We start from the raw sequence: 19,049 nt of genomic DNA on the forward strand, positions 1-19,049 counted from the left end.
TCAGCAGCATTCAATTGGAGGAGTGCAGGTTGAGGGTACATGTAGCGCATTAAAAAATGAGCCAGCTGGGTAGGGGGCAATGGGTCATATTGCATCAGGTAGCTGGCAGCATCTTGTGTTCGGTGGCATTAATGCAAGACTATTTGGCGGTCCAGCCATTGGATTGCTCCATCCTTTTGATTCATGCTGATGGTTCCCCTCTCACCTGGTATCAGTTCCTGGTGGTACTGAGGAATGCCCTGCGGTCATGCAGGGAGGAGCCATCCAGCTTTGGTACACACTCCTTCCGCATAAGTGTGGTTACAAGTGTATGCACAGCGGGCTTATTTCAGAGACTAGGGCGCTGGCCTTTGGTGGCGTAAAAGGGCCATATCCGCTTGGGATGAGCAGGATGGTGCGGTCAGTGAGCCGTTGATGGGGGCCTATTCATATTGACAGTCAGTTGGGCAATTGTAACTCAGCAGAAACTTCAGGTTGTCTGGCATTTTGGTGGCCTCATCGATGGCTCATTGATTGTCCAGTGAGGGGTGGCAGGAGTGCTTGGGATCTTCTTTCTGGTGATGGCCTGTCCTTCTTATGTTTGGCATGCATGTTTCTAACTCTGTTTGGTTCTTTGTTACTCCAGACTGAGTGCTTGCTTTGTTTTGCAGATTATGTGCCGAATTCCTGCTCCATGTGGATTGTGGCCACTCATTCGTTCATTGGGCGGGGAAATGAGCGATGTCCTGCCCTGGTAGGCTGCACCTGGTTGTGGAGCGAATGAGCGTTCAAGTCTCCTGGTGGGGGCAGCGGGGCATGCTCTGTCCCCAGCTCCTGCCTTTGATGGCCAGCTTGTGCCAGTGTCACCATCAGCCGTATGTGTTGCCGCTACATGTCGGGGGCAACAATGTCGATTCCTGGACTGGGAAGCAGCTCATTGTCATGGTCAAGGATGATCTTTGGGTTATGTCCTGTTTCCTGGGTACAATGCTGGTATGGTCAGACATCTTACCCCGATCCTGACCAAAGCGACTAGGGTCACGAAAATGGACTAGGGACTAGTTAAGGTGAATCGGCAGGTTGGGAGATGGGTGGATTCCAGGGGGGGGGGGAGGGGCGGTTACAGGTTAGGCATGATTGGGATGGATGTGGCTTGTTTCAAGTTGTTTGCGTGGGACCGGGTGCACTTGTCGGACATGGGTTGGGACTTACTTCTTGATGACTTAACTACATGTTGCGAGTGATATGCAGTTTCCTTGGAACCCAGACACAGCTCTGTTATTGGGGGGGGGGGAGGGCTGTAATTACATTACAGGCTTTTGGCAGTGATCCCAAACTACTGGTTGATGGGCTCATCCGGCGATGAGCGATAGGCTGGCAGGAAGCTCGATAAGCAGCTGTCATTGGATCGGGTGACCCTGGGAAATGAGGCATGGAGGTACATGCCAACCCCCATACCCTAGCTGACAGGGTGGAGGTCAGAGGGCTAGAAGTATTCATGGCACATTTTGTAGCTCGGGAATGATTGGTTACTGTTATTGTTAGCATTTATTTGTGGTTGCTAATAAACAGAGCTGTGGATGTTTACCCAAGGTAGTGTTTGTGTTTGATTATATCCTGTTGATGGAAAGGGGGAATAATGTTCTGAAGGTTGGAGCTGGTGGGAAGGATGGGGGAGGCAAAGGGGCAGGGTAATAGCATTGGAGGGAAGGGGGTAGAGGCCATCCGGACCTTTCCAGATTCCACTGTTATGAAAACATCTTTTAACAAATTTAATACAATTTAATTCTATTCTTTAATTTTTAAGTTTTCTTGGCATACCTGAGGAAAAATTAAACTGCACACTGTATTATACTGCAAAACATCATACTTATGTTAATGGAGTAGAAATATTTATCAGTATATAGCTAGTTGTCAAAGAAATACAGATATGCAGATATGTAAAATGTATAGTTGAAGTTCTGGCCATTTTTGGCAGACCAAACTTTAAGCAGTTTAAAGCAACTTGAATGATTTTAGATCTATCAAATTCAGCTTATCATCATTTTTTTTCATATAGTAACCAGATTTTTCTCCTCTGAGGCATTAGTGAAAGAGTTAGGTAAATAGTATACACTCAAGTAGGAAAGAATGTTTTCTCTCATGAAGGAAAACTTCCTGAACATATTGAACTTTGAGGCACTTGATCATGTCACTGACAGCCTATAACGGGATCTGTTTATATCTTCTCAGTTCTGTCCTTTATATGTTCTTTATATGTCCTTTATATGTTCTGTCCTTTATATTTGAAAGGTGCTTGGAATTTAAAAAATGGCTTTATTTAGTTCAAATCAATAATAAATCAGATCAACTAACAATCTTAAGTAAGGTCAGATTAAAAGAAATATGTAGATATTCAAAACATTAACTATAATCGGGGAATTATATTTCAAAGCAAGGTAGAATGCCACAATTAAAATATGTGCTGGGATTTGAACCTGCAACCTCTGGAAGAAGAGCATAGGGCTTTTACCCATTGACCCACATTCACTTTTTTTCAGTCATGGGGGTTCCTACCATGAGAGCTTAGTGATCCTAGACATGTACAGGTGAAAATACCTGAGAAGATCATAGCTTAGCAGGTCCCTAGGCAGGTCTTCTCAGATGTGAGGAAGAAAGACATCTGTGGAAGCTGCTGTGGCTCAATGGGTAAAAGCCCTGTTCCCATTTTCCAGAGGTCATAGGTTCAAATCCCAGCACATATTTTAATCGTGGCATTCTACCTTGCAGGTGCACCTTGATGATCTCACAATGTGCACTTGTACGCCTCCATTTGCAATAAAGTAGAAGCCGTGCTAAGGTCTGTATCTGTTTTTTTCTGGTTTTAAGCTTTTGCAAATGAAGTTATGTATGCATTCTATATATTTTTTTCATGTTCTTTCTTTGCTTTCAAGAATGAGCTGATTGGAGCACTGTTTAGTCAGAAAAAAAGGGTAGCAAGAAACATAAAGCTGTGTTTTTCATAAGTTCAGCATTGTGCAGCTGCACACTTCCATTTGCAAAGAAGTAGAAGTTATGCTAAGGTCTGTATCTGGGGTTTTTTTTCTCAGTTTTTAAGCTTTTTCAAATGAAGTTCTATATTTTTTCATGTGCTTTCCTTGCTTTCAGTAATGAGCTGATTGGAGTCAGAAAAAAATGGTAGCTTTTTAGCAAGAAACCTAAAGTTGTGGATTTTTTTTTCATATGCTCTGCTTCAGTTAATGGATGTTTTCCTCTAAATAACATTGCTATTTGTCCACAAAAATAGAAGATTTTGCATGCAGTATAACTGTTTTGATGTGCCCTGTTTATGTGGTGCCTTATTAAATGTATTTTGAGCTTAATAAAGCAAAAATAGAAACCCAGAGAGCTATTTAGCAGATTGCATTAAGGATGTCCAAACTGTGCCTAAGTTCCGTCCATAGAACTCAGTATATCTGAAGTATAAACTATGCTCAAAAGTAGACCTTGTTTTCATTTGTCTATAATGTGGGCATGGGATGGACGTCCTAGGTTGCTCAACATTATGCAAATGAATCAAAGGATGCCCATATTGAAGCCTCACCCAGACCATGCCCATTCCACGCCCACGCCTATTCCATTAGGCATAAGTTTTCCCAATGGGCATCCATGAAATTGTGGGCGCACCTACAAATTGATGTCCACATCCTTTGGACGTCCATGTGCCAATTATCGCTTGTTAAGACCCTTAAATGGCTCATTAACCACTTAGTTTGGACGCCTAAGTCCCGCTCAGTGTTAGGCGGGATTTAGGTGCACTTTATAGAATTGGGGCCTTACTGTTATATTACTAGCCTACATTCCTAACTACAGAAAATATATGTATATACATTGATCTGCGTGCAGGCAAAGAACTGTTTACGTAATACCAATTACAAAATCTATTTTTCTCTTCAGTCTGCTACCATGGAGGCATTTTGAGTTCATTGCAATGTCTTTTATATCGTTCTTGAAAAGCACATCAACAAAGGCAGAGTCTGGTTGATTTCCTTCATTCTGTCTGTGATCAACACTGGAAGCAAGTACATTTGAGCTTTGGATCTCAGTGTCATTTCTGCAATCAAGAGTATTCCTAGAGGAAATCACTGTTCCTTTCCCCTTTTTCCCCGGCAATCTCACATCTTCCTCAAGCCTCTCAAGAATTATCCAGGCATTCTTTTTCACTTCTCTCTATGGTCCTTTCCCACCTGTGTGTGAGCAGAAGCATTCTGCAGCCTAGCCCTGCTTACCTTTGTAGGAGGCCAAGAAATAACAGAGCTTGAAATTGGTTTTGCATTGATACCAGTACAGTGGTACCTTGGTTTACGAGCATAGTCCGTTCCAGGAGCATGCTCGTAATCCAAAACGCTCGTTTATCAAAGCAAAGTTCTCCATAGGCCCTAATGCAAACTCAGAAGATTCGTTCCACAACCAAAATTTGCAATGGTGGCCCAGGAGTGAGTACCTGCCTGCGGGTGCTGCAGCGCTTTCAAAGTGGTGGCTTCCTTCCCTCGGGGTCCCCGTGCGGCTGCCCTCCTTCGGCCAATGCCTCTGCTGTCTGTCAGCGCCTCCAGCCGGCCGCCATACTTTGTGATCATGCGCACGACCTCACCTCTCCCCCTCCTAAGTCAGCCATGGTGAGCATGTTGTCGGGACAGCGGCTGACTTAGGAGAGGAGAGGTGAGGTTGTGCGCATGATCGCACAAGATGGTGGCCAGCTTGGATCAGGAGCCGGGAGGCGCTAACAGATGGCAGAGGCTCGGCCGAAGCAGGAGGGCAGCCGCACAGGGACCCCAAGGGAAGGAAGCCACCACTTTGAAAGCGCTGCAGCACCCGCAGGCAGGTACTCATCCCTGGGTCCCCATTGTTGAGTGCTCGTTTATCGGGGCAGTGCTCGGTTTGCAAGACAAAAGTTTGCTGAGTGTTTTGCTTGTCTTGCAAAACACTCGCAAACCGAGTTACTCGTAAACCGAGGTTCCACTGTACTAGTGTTTAAGCCCGTTACATTAATGGGTGCTAGAATAGATGTGTAGACTTTGAGTACAATGGGGCGCTGAGGCCTTTCTTTCTGTCTCCATGGCCCCCTGTCTGTCTTTCTTTCTTTCTGTCTCCATGGCCCCCTGTCTTTCTTTCTTTCTGTTTCTGTGGCCCCCTGTCTTTCTTTCTGTCTCTCTCCATGGCCCCATATGTCTTTCTGTCTCTCCGTGGCCCCCATCTTTCTATCTTTCTCCATGGCCCCCTGCCTGTCTTTCTGTCCTTCCGTGGCCCCCTGCCTGTCTTTCTGTCTCTCTCCATGGCTCCTTGCCTGCCTGTCTTTCTCTGTCCGTGGCCCCCTGCCTGTCTTTCTGTCTCTCTGTGGCCCCCTGCCTGTCTTTCTGTCTCTCTCTGTGGCCCCCTGCCTGTCTTTTTGTCTCTCTCCATGGCCTCCTGCCTGCCTGTCTCTCTCCCTGCCTGTCCATCTGTCTCTCTCCCTGGCCCCCCTATCTGTCTGTCTCTCTCCTTGCTCCTCTAGCCACCGCCGCAGATTTAAGCCATTGTTGCCGACGTTGATATCGTGCACTGAGATGTTTTTATGTTTGGTAAATGCGTGGTGAAGGCGGCCGGGGACCAGAGAGATGTGCTGAGCTAGAGGTGCGGAACGGCTGTGGCTGCTGTGCGGGATAGGTAAGCATAGAGCCAGGCACAGCTCCTCACAGGCCATCTCTGGGGGAGCTGAAGAGGTTTTGCGGGACACCGTAGTCCCAGAGTGGGCCTCAAGATCTTGGGGGGGGGGGAAGGGGAGAGACTGGTGGAAACCGCCCGCCTTATTTTTGTGCTCTCTTTCTCATGCGGGTAAATGAGGGGAAGGACTGAGTGCGAGTTGGGTGGAAGGAGGGAGCTAAAGACAGATTTTTCCGGGTTGTCTGTTCGCTGTGAAAAGGCTTCTAGGATCGGTGAGTTTTGGCTTCCCCAGCGTTTCCCTGCTCAGCAGCGTACTGCACATGTGGAGGCACAAAGCACAGACGCACGGAGTTTGAAGTGCACATGCGCGCTAAGGGATTTATTATAGCAGATGAATCAGAGCTCTTACACTACCCCTCTCTGGCACTGAATCTGGAATGTCACTGCATTCATATTCTTTCAGTAAGCCTATACAACCTGGCTTATGACAGTCACACAGTTCTGAAACTGAAGGCTTGACAATTTCTACTCTGTCAGCAAAAATAGTCTTGGAATGAACATGGTCACAGAAATCATCGACAGTAGGTACCTTACCTCTGTCAGTATTCCTAGGAAATGTCAAATAAAATCCCATCCATGAGAATAGGAACCTTGTTTGCTTCATATCTTAACTGTGTATTTTCTTCTTCAGGGTTAATAAAGGCCTTGGTTAGTGTCTCTAATTTCCTTTCCAAATCATTTTTCATGGGTTTCAGACAGGAATTCAAACTGAGTAAGAACTCTTTCTGCTCTGTCAATTCTTGAATGCTAGTAGTGTTTCTTTACATTGCTTCAAATCACTAAGTTTCTCACTCATAGAGCGTAAAACAGACAAAACAAACCAGCACACTGTTCTCAAACTTCCCTTCTTGCCATTGAGGAATAAGAGTTGTTCATATTTCTTTTCTACATCTCTCAAAGATTCACATCCATCTGTGAATGATTTTATGTAAGAATTCCTACCAAACGGTTCAAAAATATTCTGTTTAACACTCTGTTTTTGGCCTGCAGAATTATTTTCCTGCTTTTGGGATTTACTGCATTTTAATGTGAACCACCACATTGTGCTTTCTACCTCATGTATGTAGTTTCATTTTTTCTATTTGCTATTCTGCAATCCAACAAATCAATACTTTGTAAACACAGCACTAAAAGGTATTAACAGGTCAGATCCTCTCAAAATTAACCAATTTTGATGCCTCCATTCTCCACAAATTATAATGGGATCTGTTTATACCTTCTCAGTGAGTACTTCTATTATTCCTTATGGGGAACGTGGAATTTTGAATTTTAGTGGATTCTGGGATTAGTACTTGGACACAGCCAGAGGAAATCACTAGCAGAAAAAGGGAGTTAATGTCTTTGTATAAGTGATTAGTGAGGCCTCACTTGAAACATTGTGTTCAGTTCTGGAGACCTTATCTTGTTAAGAGCATGAAAAAAACTTGAACAGGTTCTTACCTCAATCTGGGTTCTCTTAGGATACACAGGAGTCCGTACTTGAGCTGTTGATTCCCATTTACCGCAAACTGCAGAAGGTATCACTTTAAGAACTTGAACTCCTCTCCTTCTGCAGAACAGCATCCTCCTCAGTTGGTACCAAAGCAATGAAAACTCCACTGAAACATAAATGGGAAGGAGAGGCACAGGGTACTCCCCCGGCAATAAACATATTCTTCTCTGCTCTGAAATCAGGCAAATCACAACAAATCCGCACAGGGAGGGTAGTATGGACTCCTGTGTATTCCATCAGAACCCTTATTATCAAGGTAAGAACCTAATCTGTTGTTCTGTTGTAGATACACAGGAGTCCATACTACCCTCCCTGTGTGGATTTGTTGTGATTTGCCTGATTTCTGCCTCGGACACTGTGTTTCAGGTACTGGGGGTTTTCCTTTCTGTTTCCTCTTGGGAGGGTCTTGTAGCACCTGCTTGTTACACTTAGCAGATTTTCTCTTAGTTAACTCATGTGTGTATTTATTGTTCACTGTTTCTCTTTTATTGGTTATTGATCATTGTTCTATTTTCTAAGTTTCAGAGCAGAGCAGAATATGTTTATTGCTGAGGGAGTACCCTGTGCCTCTCCTTCTCATTTATGTTTCAGTGGAGTTTCATTGCTTTGGTACTAACTTAATCTGACATACCAAAGCAGTGCCATACATCTGGGGGGGGGGGGAGACTATGCTTCTAGTGGAATGTGCTGCCAGAGAAAAAGGGGGCTGTTTCCAACAGAGAATGTAGGAAGAAGAAATCGCCATGCATTTCCATCTGACAATGGTAGCTTTGGAAACCGGCCTGCCCCATCTCGAGTAACTGGTCTGCACAAAAAGATCATCAAAAAGCCTGGAATCATTAGTCTTCTCCAGGTATATTAAGCAGACTCCTGCGCACAGCAAGCTTACGCAAAAGCAGCTCCTGCCCACATTCCTGAAGCTTCTCCCATTAGGCGACCTTACTGTCCAGAGCCCATTTACACCCTTCACTTGTCAGTGACACAAGCTGCCAGATCTTGAACAAGGAGCAGGTCTTCCTCCTTTGTGCACTCCTGAGGGCGCTGTTCAATTGCCTTCATATTTGGGGTTTCTTTCTTCTGGCTGTCCTAACCCTCCCTACTCTGGATACTTCATCAACATTCATCTCTGTGCTAGGGGGGCACAGGTTATCCCCTCCTCTTTCCTGGTAACCTACCAATTCCCAGGTAAGCACCTTACAGGACACTGCTGTGAACGCCACAAAAAGGGTTCCATATAAACATCTCACCAGAACTCCCACTATATCCACCTGTCTACAACCCCAATAGCCCTTATGGCTGCAGGTGCCACCTATATGGCAGAAGAGTAGGGTTTGGGGGGGCTCACATTTTCCACCATGAATGTAGTGGTTAGAGTGGCTTATGGGCCTGAGTCCTCCTCTCCATGGTTCACTAGCCCCCCTCCCCCCCCCCCCCGGCTACTTAAGATACTTCTGTGCAGCTCTACTAGGCTTTCCTATAGCAGGTGCTGATGTTCTGAAGACAGGTATGTAAATTTTTATTCTGAATTTGTGGGGGTGCAACGGGGTCAGTGAACACAAGGGGAGTGTATGGAGGTCTTTACTTTGTCTCTGCAGTGGTTATCTGGTCTTTTTGGATATTTTTTGGCACTTATACCTGTCTTTATGTTGTCTAACTCACAACATATAACTTTCATCTAGGAAGTCTCGTAAAACATTTGATTATCCATGCAGGATGACAAAGTCTGGGTCGGCACACAGCCCGCCCTAACCACTCAGCCAGAAACACCCCTTTCATCTCTGGCCACACAGCGGGATTCAAATGCCTAAAAAGTTCCTGGATATGTCCAGAAAGTCATTTCGATTATCAGCACTTGGACGACTTATCTTTTAGATCGTCCAAGTACAGACTTGGGCAGGTTTTTAGATGTGTTTAAGTTTTGATTATGAGCCCCTTAGAGTTTATAGCACTGAATGATGAGGTAGATATAATAGGCATCTCAAGAGACCTGGTGGAAGGAGGATAATCAATGGGATACTGTGTTATCTGGGTACAAATTATATCACAAGGATAGAGTAGATCAAACTGGAGGGAGGGGGGGGGTTGCGCTGTATGTTAAAGAGGGAATTGAATCAAACAAAATAAACATTCTGCATGATACAGATAGCGGTGTGGAATCCATATAGATAGAAATCCCATGTATGAAGGGAAGGAATATAAAAGCAGGGTTATACTACCAACCCCCAGGACAGAATAAGCAGACAGATAAAGAAATGTTTTCAGAGATTAGGAAAGCTGGCAAATTGGGCAACAGTATAATAATGAGTGCCTTTAAGGATTTAATGCTGATGCGATAAGAACACCGATGGCTTTAGGAGAACAAGTGGGAGGAGTATTCTATTCCTATATATGTATCACTCTCCCTTCAGAGTTTTCATTTATTTACCTGTTTTATTGCTATAGAGCCATGCATTCTGTGGCAGGCTGCCTTACCACCCTAGAAGTTTGGATTTGGCTCTCAGTTTCTTCTTTCTTACTCTAAAACAAAAAAGAACCTATGGCCACACCACCCAATCACATCTTATCTCGGAAGCTAACTAGGGTCAAGCCTGATTAGTTCTTGGATTGGAGACCACCTGGGAATACCAGGTGCTAGAGGAGAAGACACATTTGAACCATCGCTCAGTGATCACATGCAGTGCAGTGTAGACTGATTCTGGTTCAACTCCCACTTCAGCTCTATTATCGGTTGCAAGTTCCCAACCCACTGAGGAGTTGTTTATCTATTAATGTCAATTTGTTCCTCACTATCCATTCTTCTCTGTGACTCACAGAAATCAATAGAGCTTCCCTCCTGGCTACAGTTGGGAGCATATAAACTCTCCTCCATCTGCAATTCAAAATGGCTTGGTGGTGACTATGCCACTATCTCAGTTCTCTCACACTGTTACCGTCCGCATCCTGCAATATTGCTTTTTGTGGCTCTTGCAACCTCTTCTTCTTCTAGCATATTTTTTCAACAGAACGAGGGAAGTGGAAAGTCACTAGACTGGGTATATGGCCCTCGATGGAGACTGCCCCAGATTTGTTGGTTGGTCTGTGAGCTTTTCAGCGGCCCTTCGTACACATCAAAAGCAAAGTTAACCATTTTAGTTACAACATCAGTAACAGTTCATTTTTAGCACAGACTTACACAACACCTCTTGATATATAATACAATGCAAAAATACCAATTTATATTCTGAGTCATTTCAGTCACTTTATCTTGCATCCACTTTAAAATTCTGACATTTTTTCCTGTCAGATTTGGACAACCGTCAGTTGTAACACCTGCCATGTCCCATTTCAGTCCCAGCTTGTCCAAACATACATTTACCTCCATGAACAAATCACTCTCTATTGTTGTCCCTTTCACTGACCACATTGCTGCCAGCTCCTCTGTAATTCAAAGTCTTTTGTTATCCCACATACAAAGATGAGTAACTGGTCTGTGTCATGGATATCACAGCTTTTGTCCAGAGCCAAGGAGAAAGAGTCAAAATTGTCCGCTTTTGTTTTGCAGCGGAAGCTCCAGATTTCTTGCAATGTTCTCGATTTCTCTCATTGCGGTTCATCTGGAGGGTGGCATATTCTCAAATACTTCTTTTTTCTCAGGACATATTAGTGCCGCAGCATCCATCAAACACTCTTTGATAAACTCCCCATCAGAGAATGGCTTATTGTGTTTTTGCAATCTTGTGGGATATCACAAAGCTGGTCTTGACTGCTCCATTCCTGAATGTGTAAAGCTTGATAAAAACTCCTTGTTTCTTTTGCAGCTCTAACAAAGCTTCAGATGTCAGCACCTGCTCTGCATCAGTCAAGTTCTTATATTTCTCTGCATGTTTAGTCTCGTAATGGCAATTCAAATTGTAATCCTTAAACACATCAATGTGTCTCCACAAATGAAGCACACGGCTTTACCTTTTAGCTTTTGTAAATAAATACTTAAGAAGTCCATATCTTGTTAAAAACTCTATATTCTTTATTAATCTTTTTTACCGTGAGCTGAAATTTGTGAGGCCTGACACCTAACACATCTCTCATAAATGTCTGTTTGCAATACATAATAGTGAAAGTGCATACACACACATACGCATAAATGTACGTAAAATGATTACATATGTAAAAAAAATTAGCAGTCACCATCAAAGTAAAAACAATGCTGTTGTATTGTGTGTATGTAGAATTATTATGTTTGATTTCTAATTTGCCAATGATTTCATGCGGGCTGGTCAGGGACAGCCAAAGGGTTGGATGTGGCCTAGGGGCTGTACAATGCCCAGGTCTGATCTAGGGCTATCCCTTTTCTTTGTTAAACTTTCCCTACACCAGGAGTGTCAAAGTCCCTCCTGGAGGGCCAAAATCCAGTCGGGTTTTCAGGATTTCCACAATGAATATGTATGAGATCTATTTGCATGCATTGCATTGCATTGTATGTTAATAGATCGCATTCATATTCATTGGGGAAATTCTGAAAACCCGACTGGATTGTGGCCCTCGAGGAGGGACTTTGACATCCCTGCCCTACACCATCTTTGCTAAAGCATTCTGTAACATGTGAAATCTTTTCATCAATCTCCTTAGTAATCCAACAAGTAACCCATTACATTAGATAGAAGTTACTAAACCTAGGATCACCTTAATCAAAACATCTCTAATCAAATATGACTTCTAAGTATCTAAAGCACTGTCAAGATTTTAAAAAAACCCCACAAATTAGAAAACTCCAGTCTCAAATCCCAAACCTTCTTTTTGGACAACTACCGGTACCTCTTTCAAAACAAAGGGGATACCAGAACTCTGTGTCTTGAAAATATCCACCTTCATTGAATTAAATGTTTGCACAATCTGCTCAGAGTAGTATGGCATAAGGTTTTCTGTACTGAGCTCAGTGGTATCTTTGTCTGACTGTATTAACTGAGACTATGAGGATTTTAGAAGAGAATCTGGAGATTACCCAAATGTGGATTTTGAATGTATTTATTATCTTTCTTTTTTAATACAACTTGGAACTGATTCACCCAAATTTACTCTCCCATCTGGAAGGTGGATAGAGCCAAAAATCTAAATAGCAACTATTATAAAAGCTGATGTTTGGAAAGTATTCCACAAAGTAAGATAAATATTCATTATGTCCTAAACAATATTTATTGCTTGCTTTCTTTTCTGCCCACTGATATGCCTAGAAAAAGCAATTCAACCCAAAGACTTCACACTTTGTATTTGCCTCTTAGTGCTCTCCTGCTGGAGGCTGATGCAAGTTCAAAGCTGCACCCACATGTCTCACTATTTAATTTGGCCACATTAATGGTACTTTGAAAATGTTTTATCACTATGAAACCTTGTTTCTCCATAGAGTCACAAAACTTACAAATATACATTGAATTATACTGTAGTTCATTTGAGATTGCAATCATAATATATGAATGCAAACTAAAAATAACATTTGCCCACTTGTACCAAGGAATCTGATAGGTTTGGAACAAATGCATTTTATTGTAAATCACAATGAATGAGCTTTTCAAAGCCTGCAGTATATAAGCTTTTAGTTTCCAGTGCAATAGGTGTGTCATTCTAGACAAGCAGGTTATTTCCCCATGGCCATGAGCCATATGCAGAAGGAATCCACTCTGGATTTTTATCTGTCCCTCCTACTTCACTGGGAACTTTACTGCCACCTGCAGTTTTTCACTTCTGCACACAAGCTGGAAGGAGTGTGAGTTCTGTTCTCCCCTTTTCTTCTTTTATTTGGTGGGGGGTTTTTTGTTTTCAGTATTTTACCCTGGTTTTGACAAACCACAACTCCAGCATCAGTCCCTGGTGGTAGAGTCGACTTTGAAAAAAATCTACTCCATCCAGAGTCTATGCCTTAGTGCCACCATGGCACTATAGACAAGTTTGGCCGTTGCTTATACCAAAACTCCATGTTGGCTAACATTCCTAAACTACAATTTCTATATTTCCTGTTATGTCAAGAATCTGGTTAAGGGGCAAGATGGCGACTGAGCAAGAGGTGTGAGTGAGAGCTCCAACTTCTGCGATACAATTTTACTTGTGAACTGTTGCTTCTTATTTTCCTCATGCCTAAAAGAAGAGGGAGACCAAAGAGTAATCTTCCACTCCGTTCTGGTACATCTACACCGCATCAAACTACAATAACATCTTTTGTATTACCTTCAACGGCTTTGGGCATATCCGCGACTGTGCCACAGGGAGGGCACAGCTTGAGGGCAATATTTTGCTTAGCCCGTTGGGACTTGAGCCTCCCCCAGCTCCCAGAAAGGCAGCAGAGGCGTACCTCTGGTTGGAAGACTCTCGTGATCTCACAAGAGGGAAGAGAACGCTCCCAGCAGCAAACCTGGAAGGAGACATGAGCCTGAGTGGCTTCCTATGGTTCGATCTCAAGCCACTTTCTAAGCCCTCGGTGATTACACTAGACTCCCTCAGGGCTGCTATTGAAAACCTCCATATGGTATGTACCAACTTCATTACATTGTCTTTGAATGTCCCAATGAAAATTGCACAACTTGAACAGGGAACTCGGAAGCAAAATGAGAAGATTGGAGAAATTGAGAAAACTACAAATGAAATAAAAACTGTTATTAAACAGCAGATATCAGTACAAAGTACTTGGCCTTGCATACTCTCCCAGAGTATTCACCAAGTGGCAGCAGCACTCTCCCAGAGTATTCACCAAGTGGCAGCAGCACTATGGTCTCAGGGTCTCCAAGTCTTTCCTTATTTGGACAACTGGCTGATCAAAGACCCTACCCCACAAGGGGTGACAGTAGCGACTTGAATAACAATTCTCTTCCTTCAACAGTTGGGTTTCGAAATCAATTTTCCCAAATCCCAACTTCAACCATCGCAAACTCTACAATTCATAGAAGCTCTGCTTGACACCATTTCTGGGCGTCTGGTGCTGGGCGTTTCTACAGCACCAAAGACAAGACAATTTAATTTAGCTTTGCATTTAGACTTATCTGCCATCAATCTCAGCCAGATCAATGATGGTACTCCATGGCCACATGGCTTCCACAGTGCATGACACTCAGTTTGCAAGACTTCATCTCAGGATGCCTCAATGGACTCTTGCATCTCAGTGGTCTCAAGCTCTTGACCTACTCTTTCAACACATTACAATCCTTCCCTTCACTTCGACAGTCACTGCAGTGGTGGTTGAACTCTTCCAATATGTCCAGAGGAATTTTGTTCTATTCCCCTCCTCATCAGAAAGTTCTGAACACGGACTCATCCACTTACGCTTAGGGAGCTAATTTGGATGGTCTTCACACTCAGGGTCACTGGTCTGCCCAGGACCGCCTTTGTCTTATAAATCTGTTGGAACTCAGAGCGATCTACAATGCTCTCAAAGCTTTTCAGCACATTGTGACCAACACCGTCCTTCTCATCCACACAATCAGGTCGCAATGTATTACATAAACAAACAAGGAGGCACGGTTCTCTTCGTCTTTGTCTAGAAGCCCAGAAGATTTGGACCTCAGCCTTTGCTCGCAATGTATTCCTCAAAGCAATATACATTCAAATGGAACAGACAGACTCAGACAGACTCAGCAGATTTCTTCAGCCACACGAGTGGACACTCAACTCTGCAGTTCTGTGTTCTATATTTTCTCAGTGGAGACTCCTCATATAGACTTGTTTGCTTTCACCCCCCAACAGTTTTGCTCCCAGCAGCACTCTCCTCACTGTCTGCAAGCGGATACTTTTCTGTTGGATTGGGCTCACCTGTTTATCTACGCCTTTCCTCCAATCCCTCTCATCCTCAAGACACTTGTCAAGCTCAAGCAGGAATCGGCCACCTTGATTCTCATAGCCCCTCGGTGGCCCTAATTTTCTCTTCTAGTTCAATGCAGTATGAAGGAACCAATACATCTTCAAATTTTCCCATCTCTTCTCACATAGAATCACGGATCTCTTCTGCATCCCAGTCTTCTAGTGTACAACTGACAACTTGGTACCTCTCGGCCTAACATCGGCTGACCTTCATCTTTCTCAGCCTGTCAGACTAATCTTGGAAGCATCCAGAAAAACGTCTATGTAGCAGTGCTATCAGCAAAAATGGACACGGTTTTCTACCTGGTGTGCTCTTCATCATCATGAGCCTAAATCAGGGGTGGGCAACGAGGGCCGCAATCCAGTCGTGTTTTTAGGATTTCCCCAATGAATATGCATGAGATCCCTTTGCATAAATTGGAGGCAGTATATGCAAATAGATCTCATGCATATTCATTGGGGAAATCCTGAAAATCTGACTGGATTACAGCCCTTGTTGCCCACCCCTGACTTAAATCCACCTCTTTATCTTCAGTATTGGGCTATCTTCTTCATTTATCCAATTCAGATCTCAAAACTACTTTGATTAGAGTTCTTCTCAGTGCTTTAAATGCTTTTGATGTTAAACCTCTCACTGCTCATCCTCTTGTGTCCAGATTCATGAAAGGGCTTTTCAATGTCAAGCCACCTCCAGTGATTTGGGATCTTAATGTGGTCCTTGCTGAAATAATGAACCTACCTTTCGAACCAATGTCTATGGCTCATAAAGTACCTTATGTGGAAAGTGTTTTTTCTCATCTCCTTTACTTCAGCTTGACGAGTCAGCTTCAAGCGCTGGTGGCGGATCCCCCTTTCACAGTATTCCACCATGACAAAGTGGTGCTTTGCACCCATCCAAAGTTTCTTCCAAAGGTCATCACAGAATTCCACCTTAATCAATCTATTGTACTTCCAGTATTCTTTCTTCAGCCTCATTCGCACCCTGGGAAAATGGCTCTTCACACTGTGGACTGCAAACGTGCATTGAATTACTATTTGTAGAGAACACAACCGCATAGAACATCTCCTCAACTTTGATCCTAACAGGTTGGGACATCCAGTATCCAAGAAAACGATTTCCACATGATTGGCCTTTTGTATCTCCTTCTGTTATGCTCAGGCTGGTCTACAACTGGAGAGTTGTGTCACAGCCCACAAAGTCAGAGCTATGGCAACTTCAGTTTCTTTCCTTCGCTCAACTCCTATTGATGAAATCTGTAAATTTTGTTGATCTCTTTATAATCACTAATTCTTATTATGTTTTTTTCCTTACTTTAAAGTACATGTAAACTGTGCCGAGCTCTATTTTTATAGAGAGGATGCGGTATATAAGCTTAAGGTTTAGTTTAGTGTACTTCGTCCTCAGTTCATACATTCACATCACACTACTGTCTGGAATTTTATTCCAGATGGGATGGTCACTTTGGCCAAGCAGTATGGCAAAATTTATTTTCCTAATGTCCAACTCTCCCTCCATCCCATCATAGTAAGCTAGGGAGTCCCACATGTGAGAATATGCTGCCTGCTTGTCCTGGGATAAAGCACAGTTACCAGGGACAGCAGGCAGATATTCTCACAACCCACCCACCTCCCCTGGTTGGCTTCTTAGCTTGCTTACCAAACTGAGGAGCTGCCAGCAGCGTCGGGCGGGAAGGCACTCATGCATGCGCCGTGTGGGCAGTTTGCGAACTTTCTCAAGTTTTTAAAGTGGTGATGCACTTTTAAAGCTGTCCATAGCGGGGCTCCGTGGATGACGTCACACACAAGTGAGAATATCTGCCTGCTGTCTCTGGATAACACCAATTCTGGTAAGTAACTGTGCTTTATGAGGAAACTCCAGCAAGTGAAGTTATGCTTTATTGAACATCATTTTGCACTGTAGGTTCCGATGCTAGTGTTATCTCAACTTGATTACTGTAATTCTGTATGTTTGAACTTAGCATCAAAACTGATCAAAAAAAATTGCAGTTGCTCCAGAATACTGCGGTTAAATTAATTTTTGGTCTAAAAATATATGAAAGTGTTGCTTTAGTGATTTCACGTGCCCTTGGGACACACCCTCCACCTTGAGAATGCCTGAAAAAGATCTTACATTACCTACCGTGCCTCTGGAACAAACTGCCTACACACATAAGATCATTAGAATGTCTACTGAACTTCAGGAAGGCAATAAAAACTCACTTCTTCCCCTTAATTTCTGTGAGAATGCACCAATCCAAGTTCCTTGGATCTCTGACAAAGTGCCCCGAACCTCCACTGTCGCAAATCTCAAACGCTGATGTGCTTTGTCCTGTGTCTGACCATGCCATGTTTTGTCATACTGTGTTTTACTTCACTCTGACATACTGTTTGCCATTCTTGTCCTACTACACTATACTATATATGCCATATTTACCATTCTATGTTTGTCATAGTATGTCTGCCATGATAGTTTCTCATGCCATGTTTGCCACATAATGTTTGCCACTCCATGTCTTCCATGCTTGCTTTACCATTTTTGCCAAGTCATGTCATACCATATTAGCCATGCTTTTTAATACTATGTTTACTGTGCTATATTTTACCAAACTATGCTCACCATGCTATGTCTCACCATATCATGTTTTATCATATTATGTTTTTACCATGCCTTGTTAACTGTTTTTGCCATCTCTATCAGACAGTGTTCACCATGCTATCTCTTACAAACTAACCTATTTAACTGATTTGTATCCTAAGACCTCTATGCCCGACTTCTTGTTTCCCAAGATCTCTTAAGCCCATCCCCTATTTCCTGCTCCCCTTCACATATGGCCCCTCTATATTGCACCTGTATCCTGCTTACCTCTATAAATTGTATCTATATTCGCTGACTGTACCCAATCATTGTACCAGTATCCTGCATTTCTAGTTAATTGTATCTGTATTCGCTGTTTGTACCTATATTCGCTGATTGTCCAGCCCTTCTTTGATGTAAACCGCCTCGAACTACTACGGCTTTGGCGGTATATAAGAAATAAAATTATTATTATTATTATTATTATCATACTCTATCAGAGTGTGGTGCATGGGTTAGCACTGTAGCTTTGGTATCCTAAAGTTGTGGGTTCAAACCATGCTGTTCCTTGTGATCCTTGGTGGGTCACCTGATCTCCTATTGCCCCAGGTACATAAGATAGATTGTGAGCCCACAGGGAAAAATGCTTGAGTACCTGAATAAATTCATGTAAACCATTCTGAGCTCCCATGGAAGAATGGTATAGAAAATTATAAACTGAGAGGCAAATTAAATTTAAATGAGCTTGTGTAGTTCATCATATATTACAGACCCTTCAGATAATCTGATTTCGCGTTTTTCTCATTTGTATTCTTTCACCAGATTATGTGGTACTTTATTACTACATTTTCCACAGATTAGAGGAGTATGTTATAAACAACAACTCAACTCCTCTCTTGCATACGCTTCCATTACAATTTGGAATAATCTACCTGTTTTCATTTGGACTGATATCAATCACTTAAGGTTTCGTAAAAATTTGAAAACTTTTTTATATGATTTGTTGCAATATTCATAGTTTGATGATATTTTAATTATTGATTGCTTGTGTATTCTCCCATAGATTTTATGGCTTCTTCGGATGTAAATCACTGTGAATCTTTTTGGTACAATGTGATTAATAAATTGTGAATTAGATTAGATTATTCAAACCAGTGAGCAGATTATCAGTAGAATTAGAATAATCTAAAGCTCCTCAGACAAAAAGCCCCCAGTTCCTTAAACATCATAAGAATATAAGAATAGCCTTACTGGGTCAGACTAATGGTCCATCAAGCCCAGTAACCCGTTCTCACGGTGGCCTACCCAGGTCACTAGTACCTTGACAAAACCGAAAGAGTATCAACATAATAATAGATGTTCATTTACATAAATAAAGAAATATCAAATATAAGGATGATATGGAGCATGTAGTTTCATATAATTTGAACTGTTTTCTCCTTTTAA

The 19,049-nt window shown here is 42.7% G+C and overlaps 1 protein-coding gene across 4 annotated transcripts in view; it reads left to right on the forward strand.

Annotated features, from left to right (window-relative positions):
* Window positions 1-19,049, forward strand: part of ME1 (malic enzyme 1) — a 328,911-nt gene that overhangs the window by 223,624 nt on the left and 86,238 nt on the right. The gene's annotated exons all lie outside the window — the stretch shown is intronic.

This window comes from Geotrypetes seraphini, chromosome 3 (assembly GCF_902459505.1).
Source record: "Geotrypetes seraphini chromosome 3, aGeoSer1.1, whole genome shotgun sequence".
Taxonomy (NCBI): Eukaryota; Metazoa; Chordata; class Amphibia; order Gymnophiona; family Dermophiidae; genus Geotrypetes; species Geotrypetes seraphini.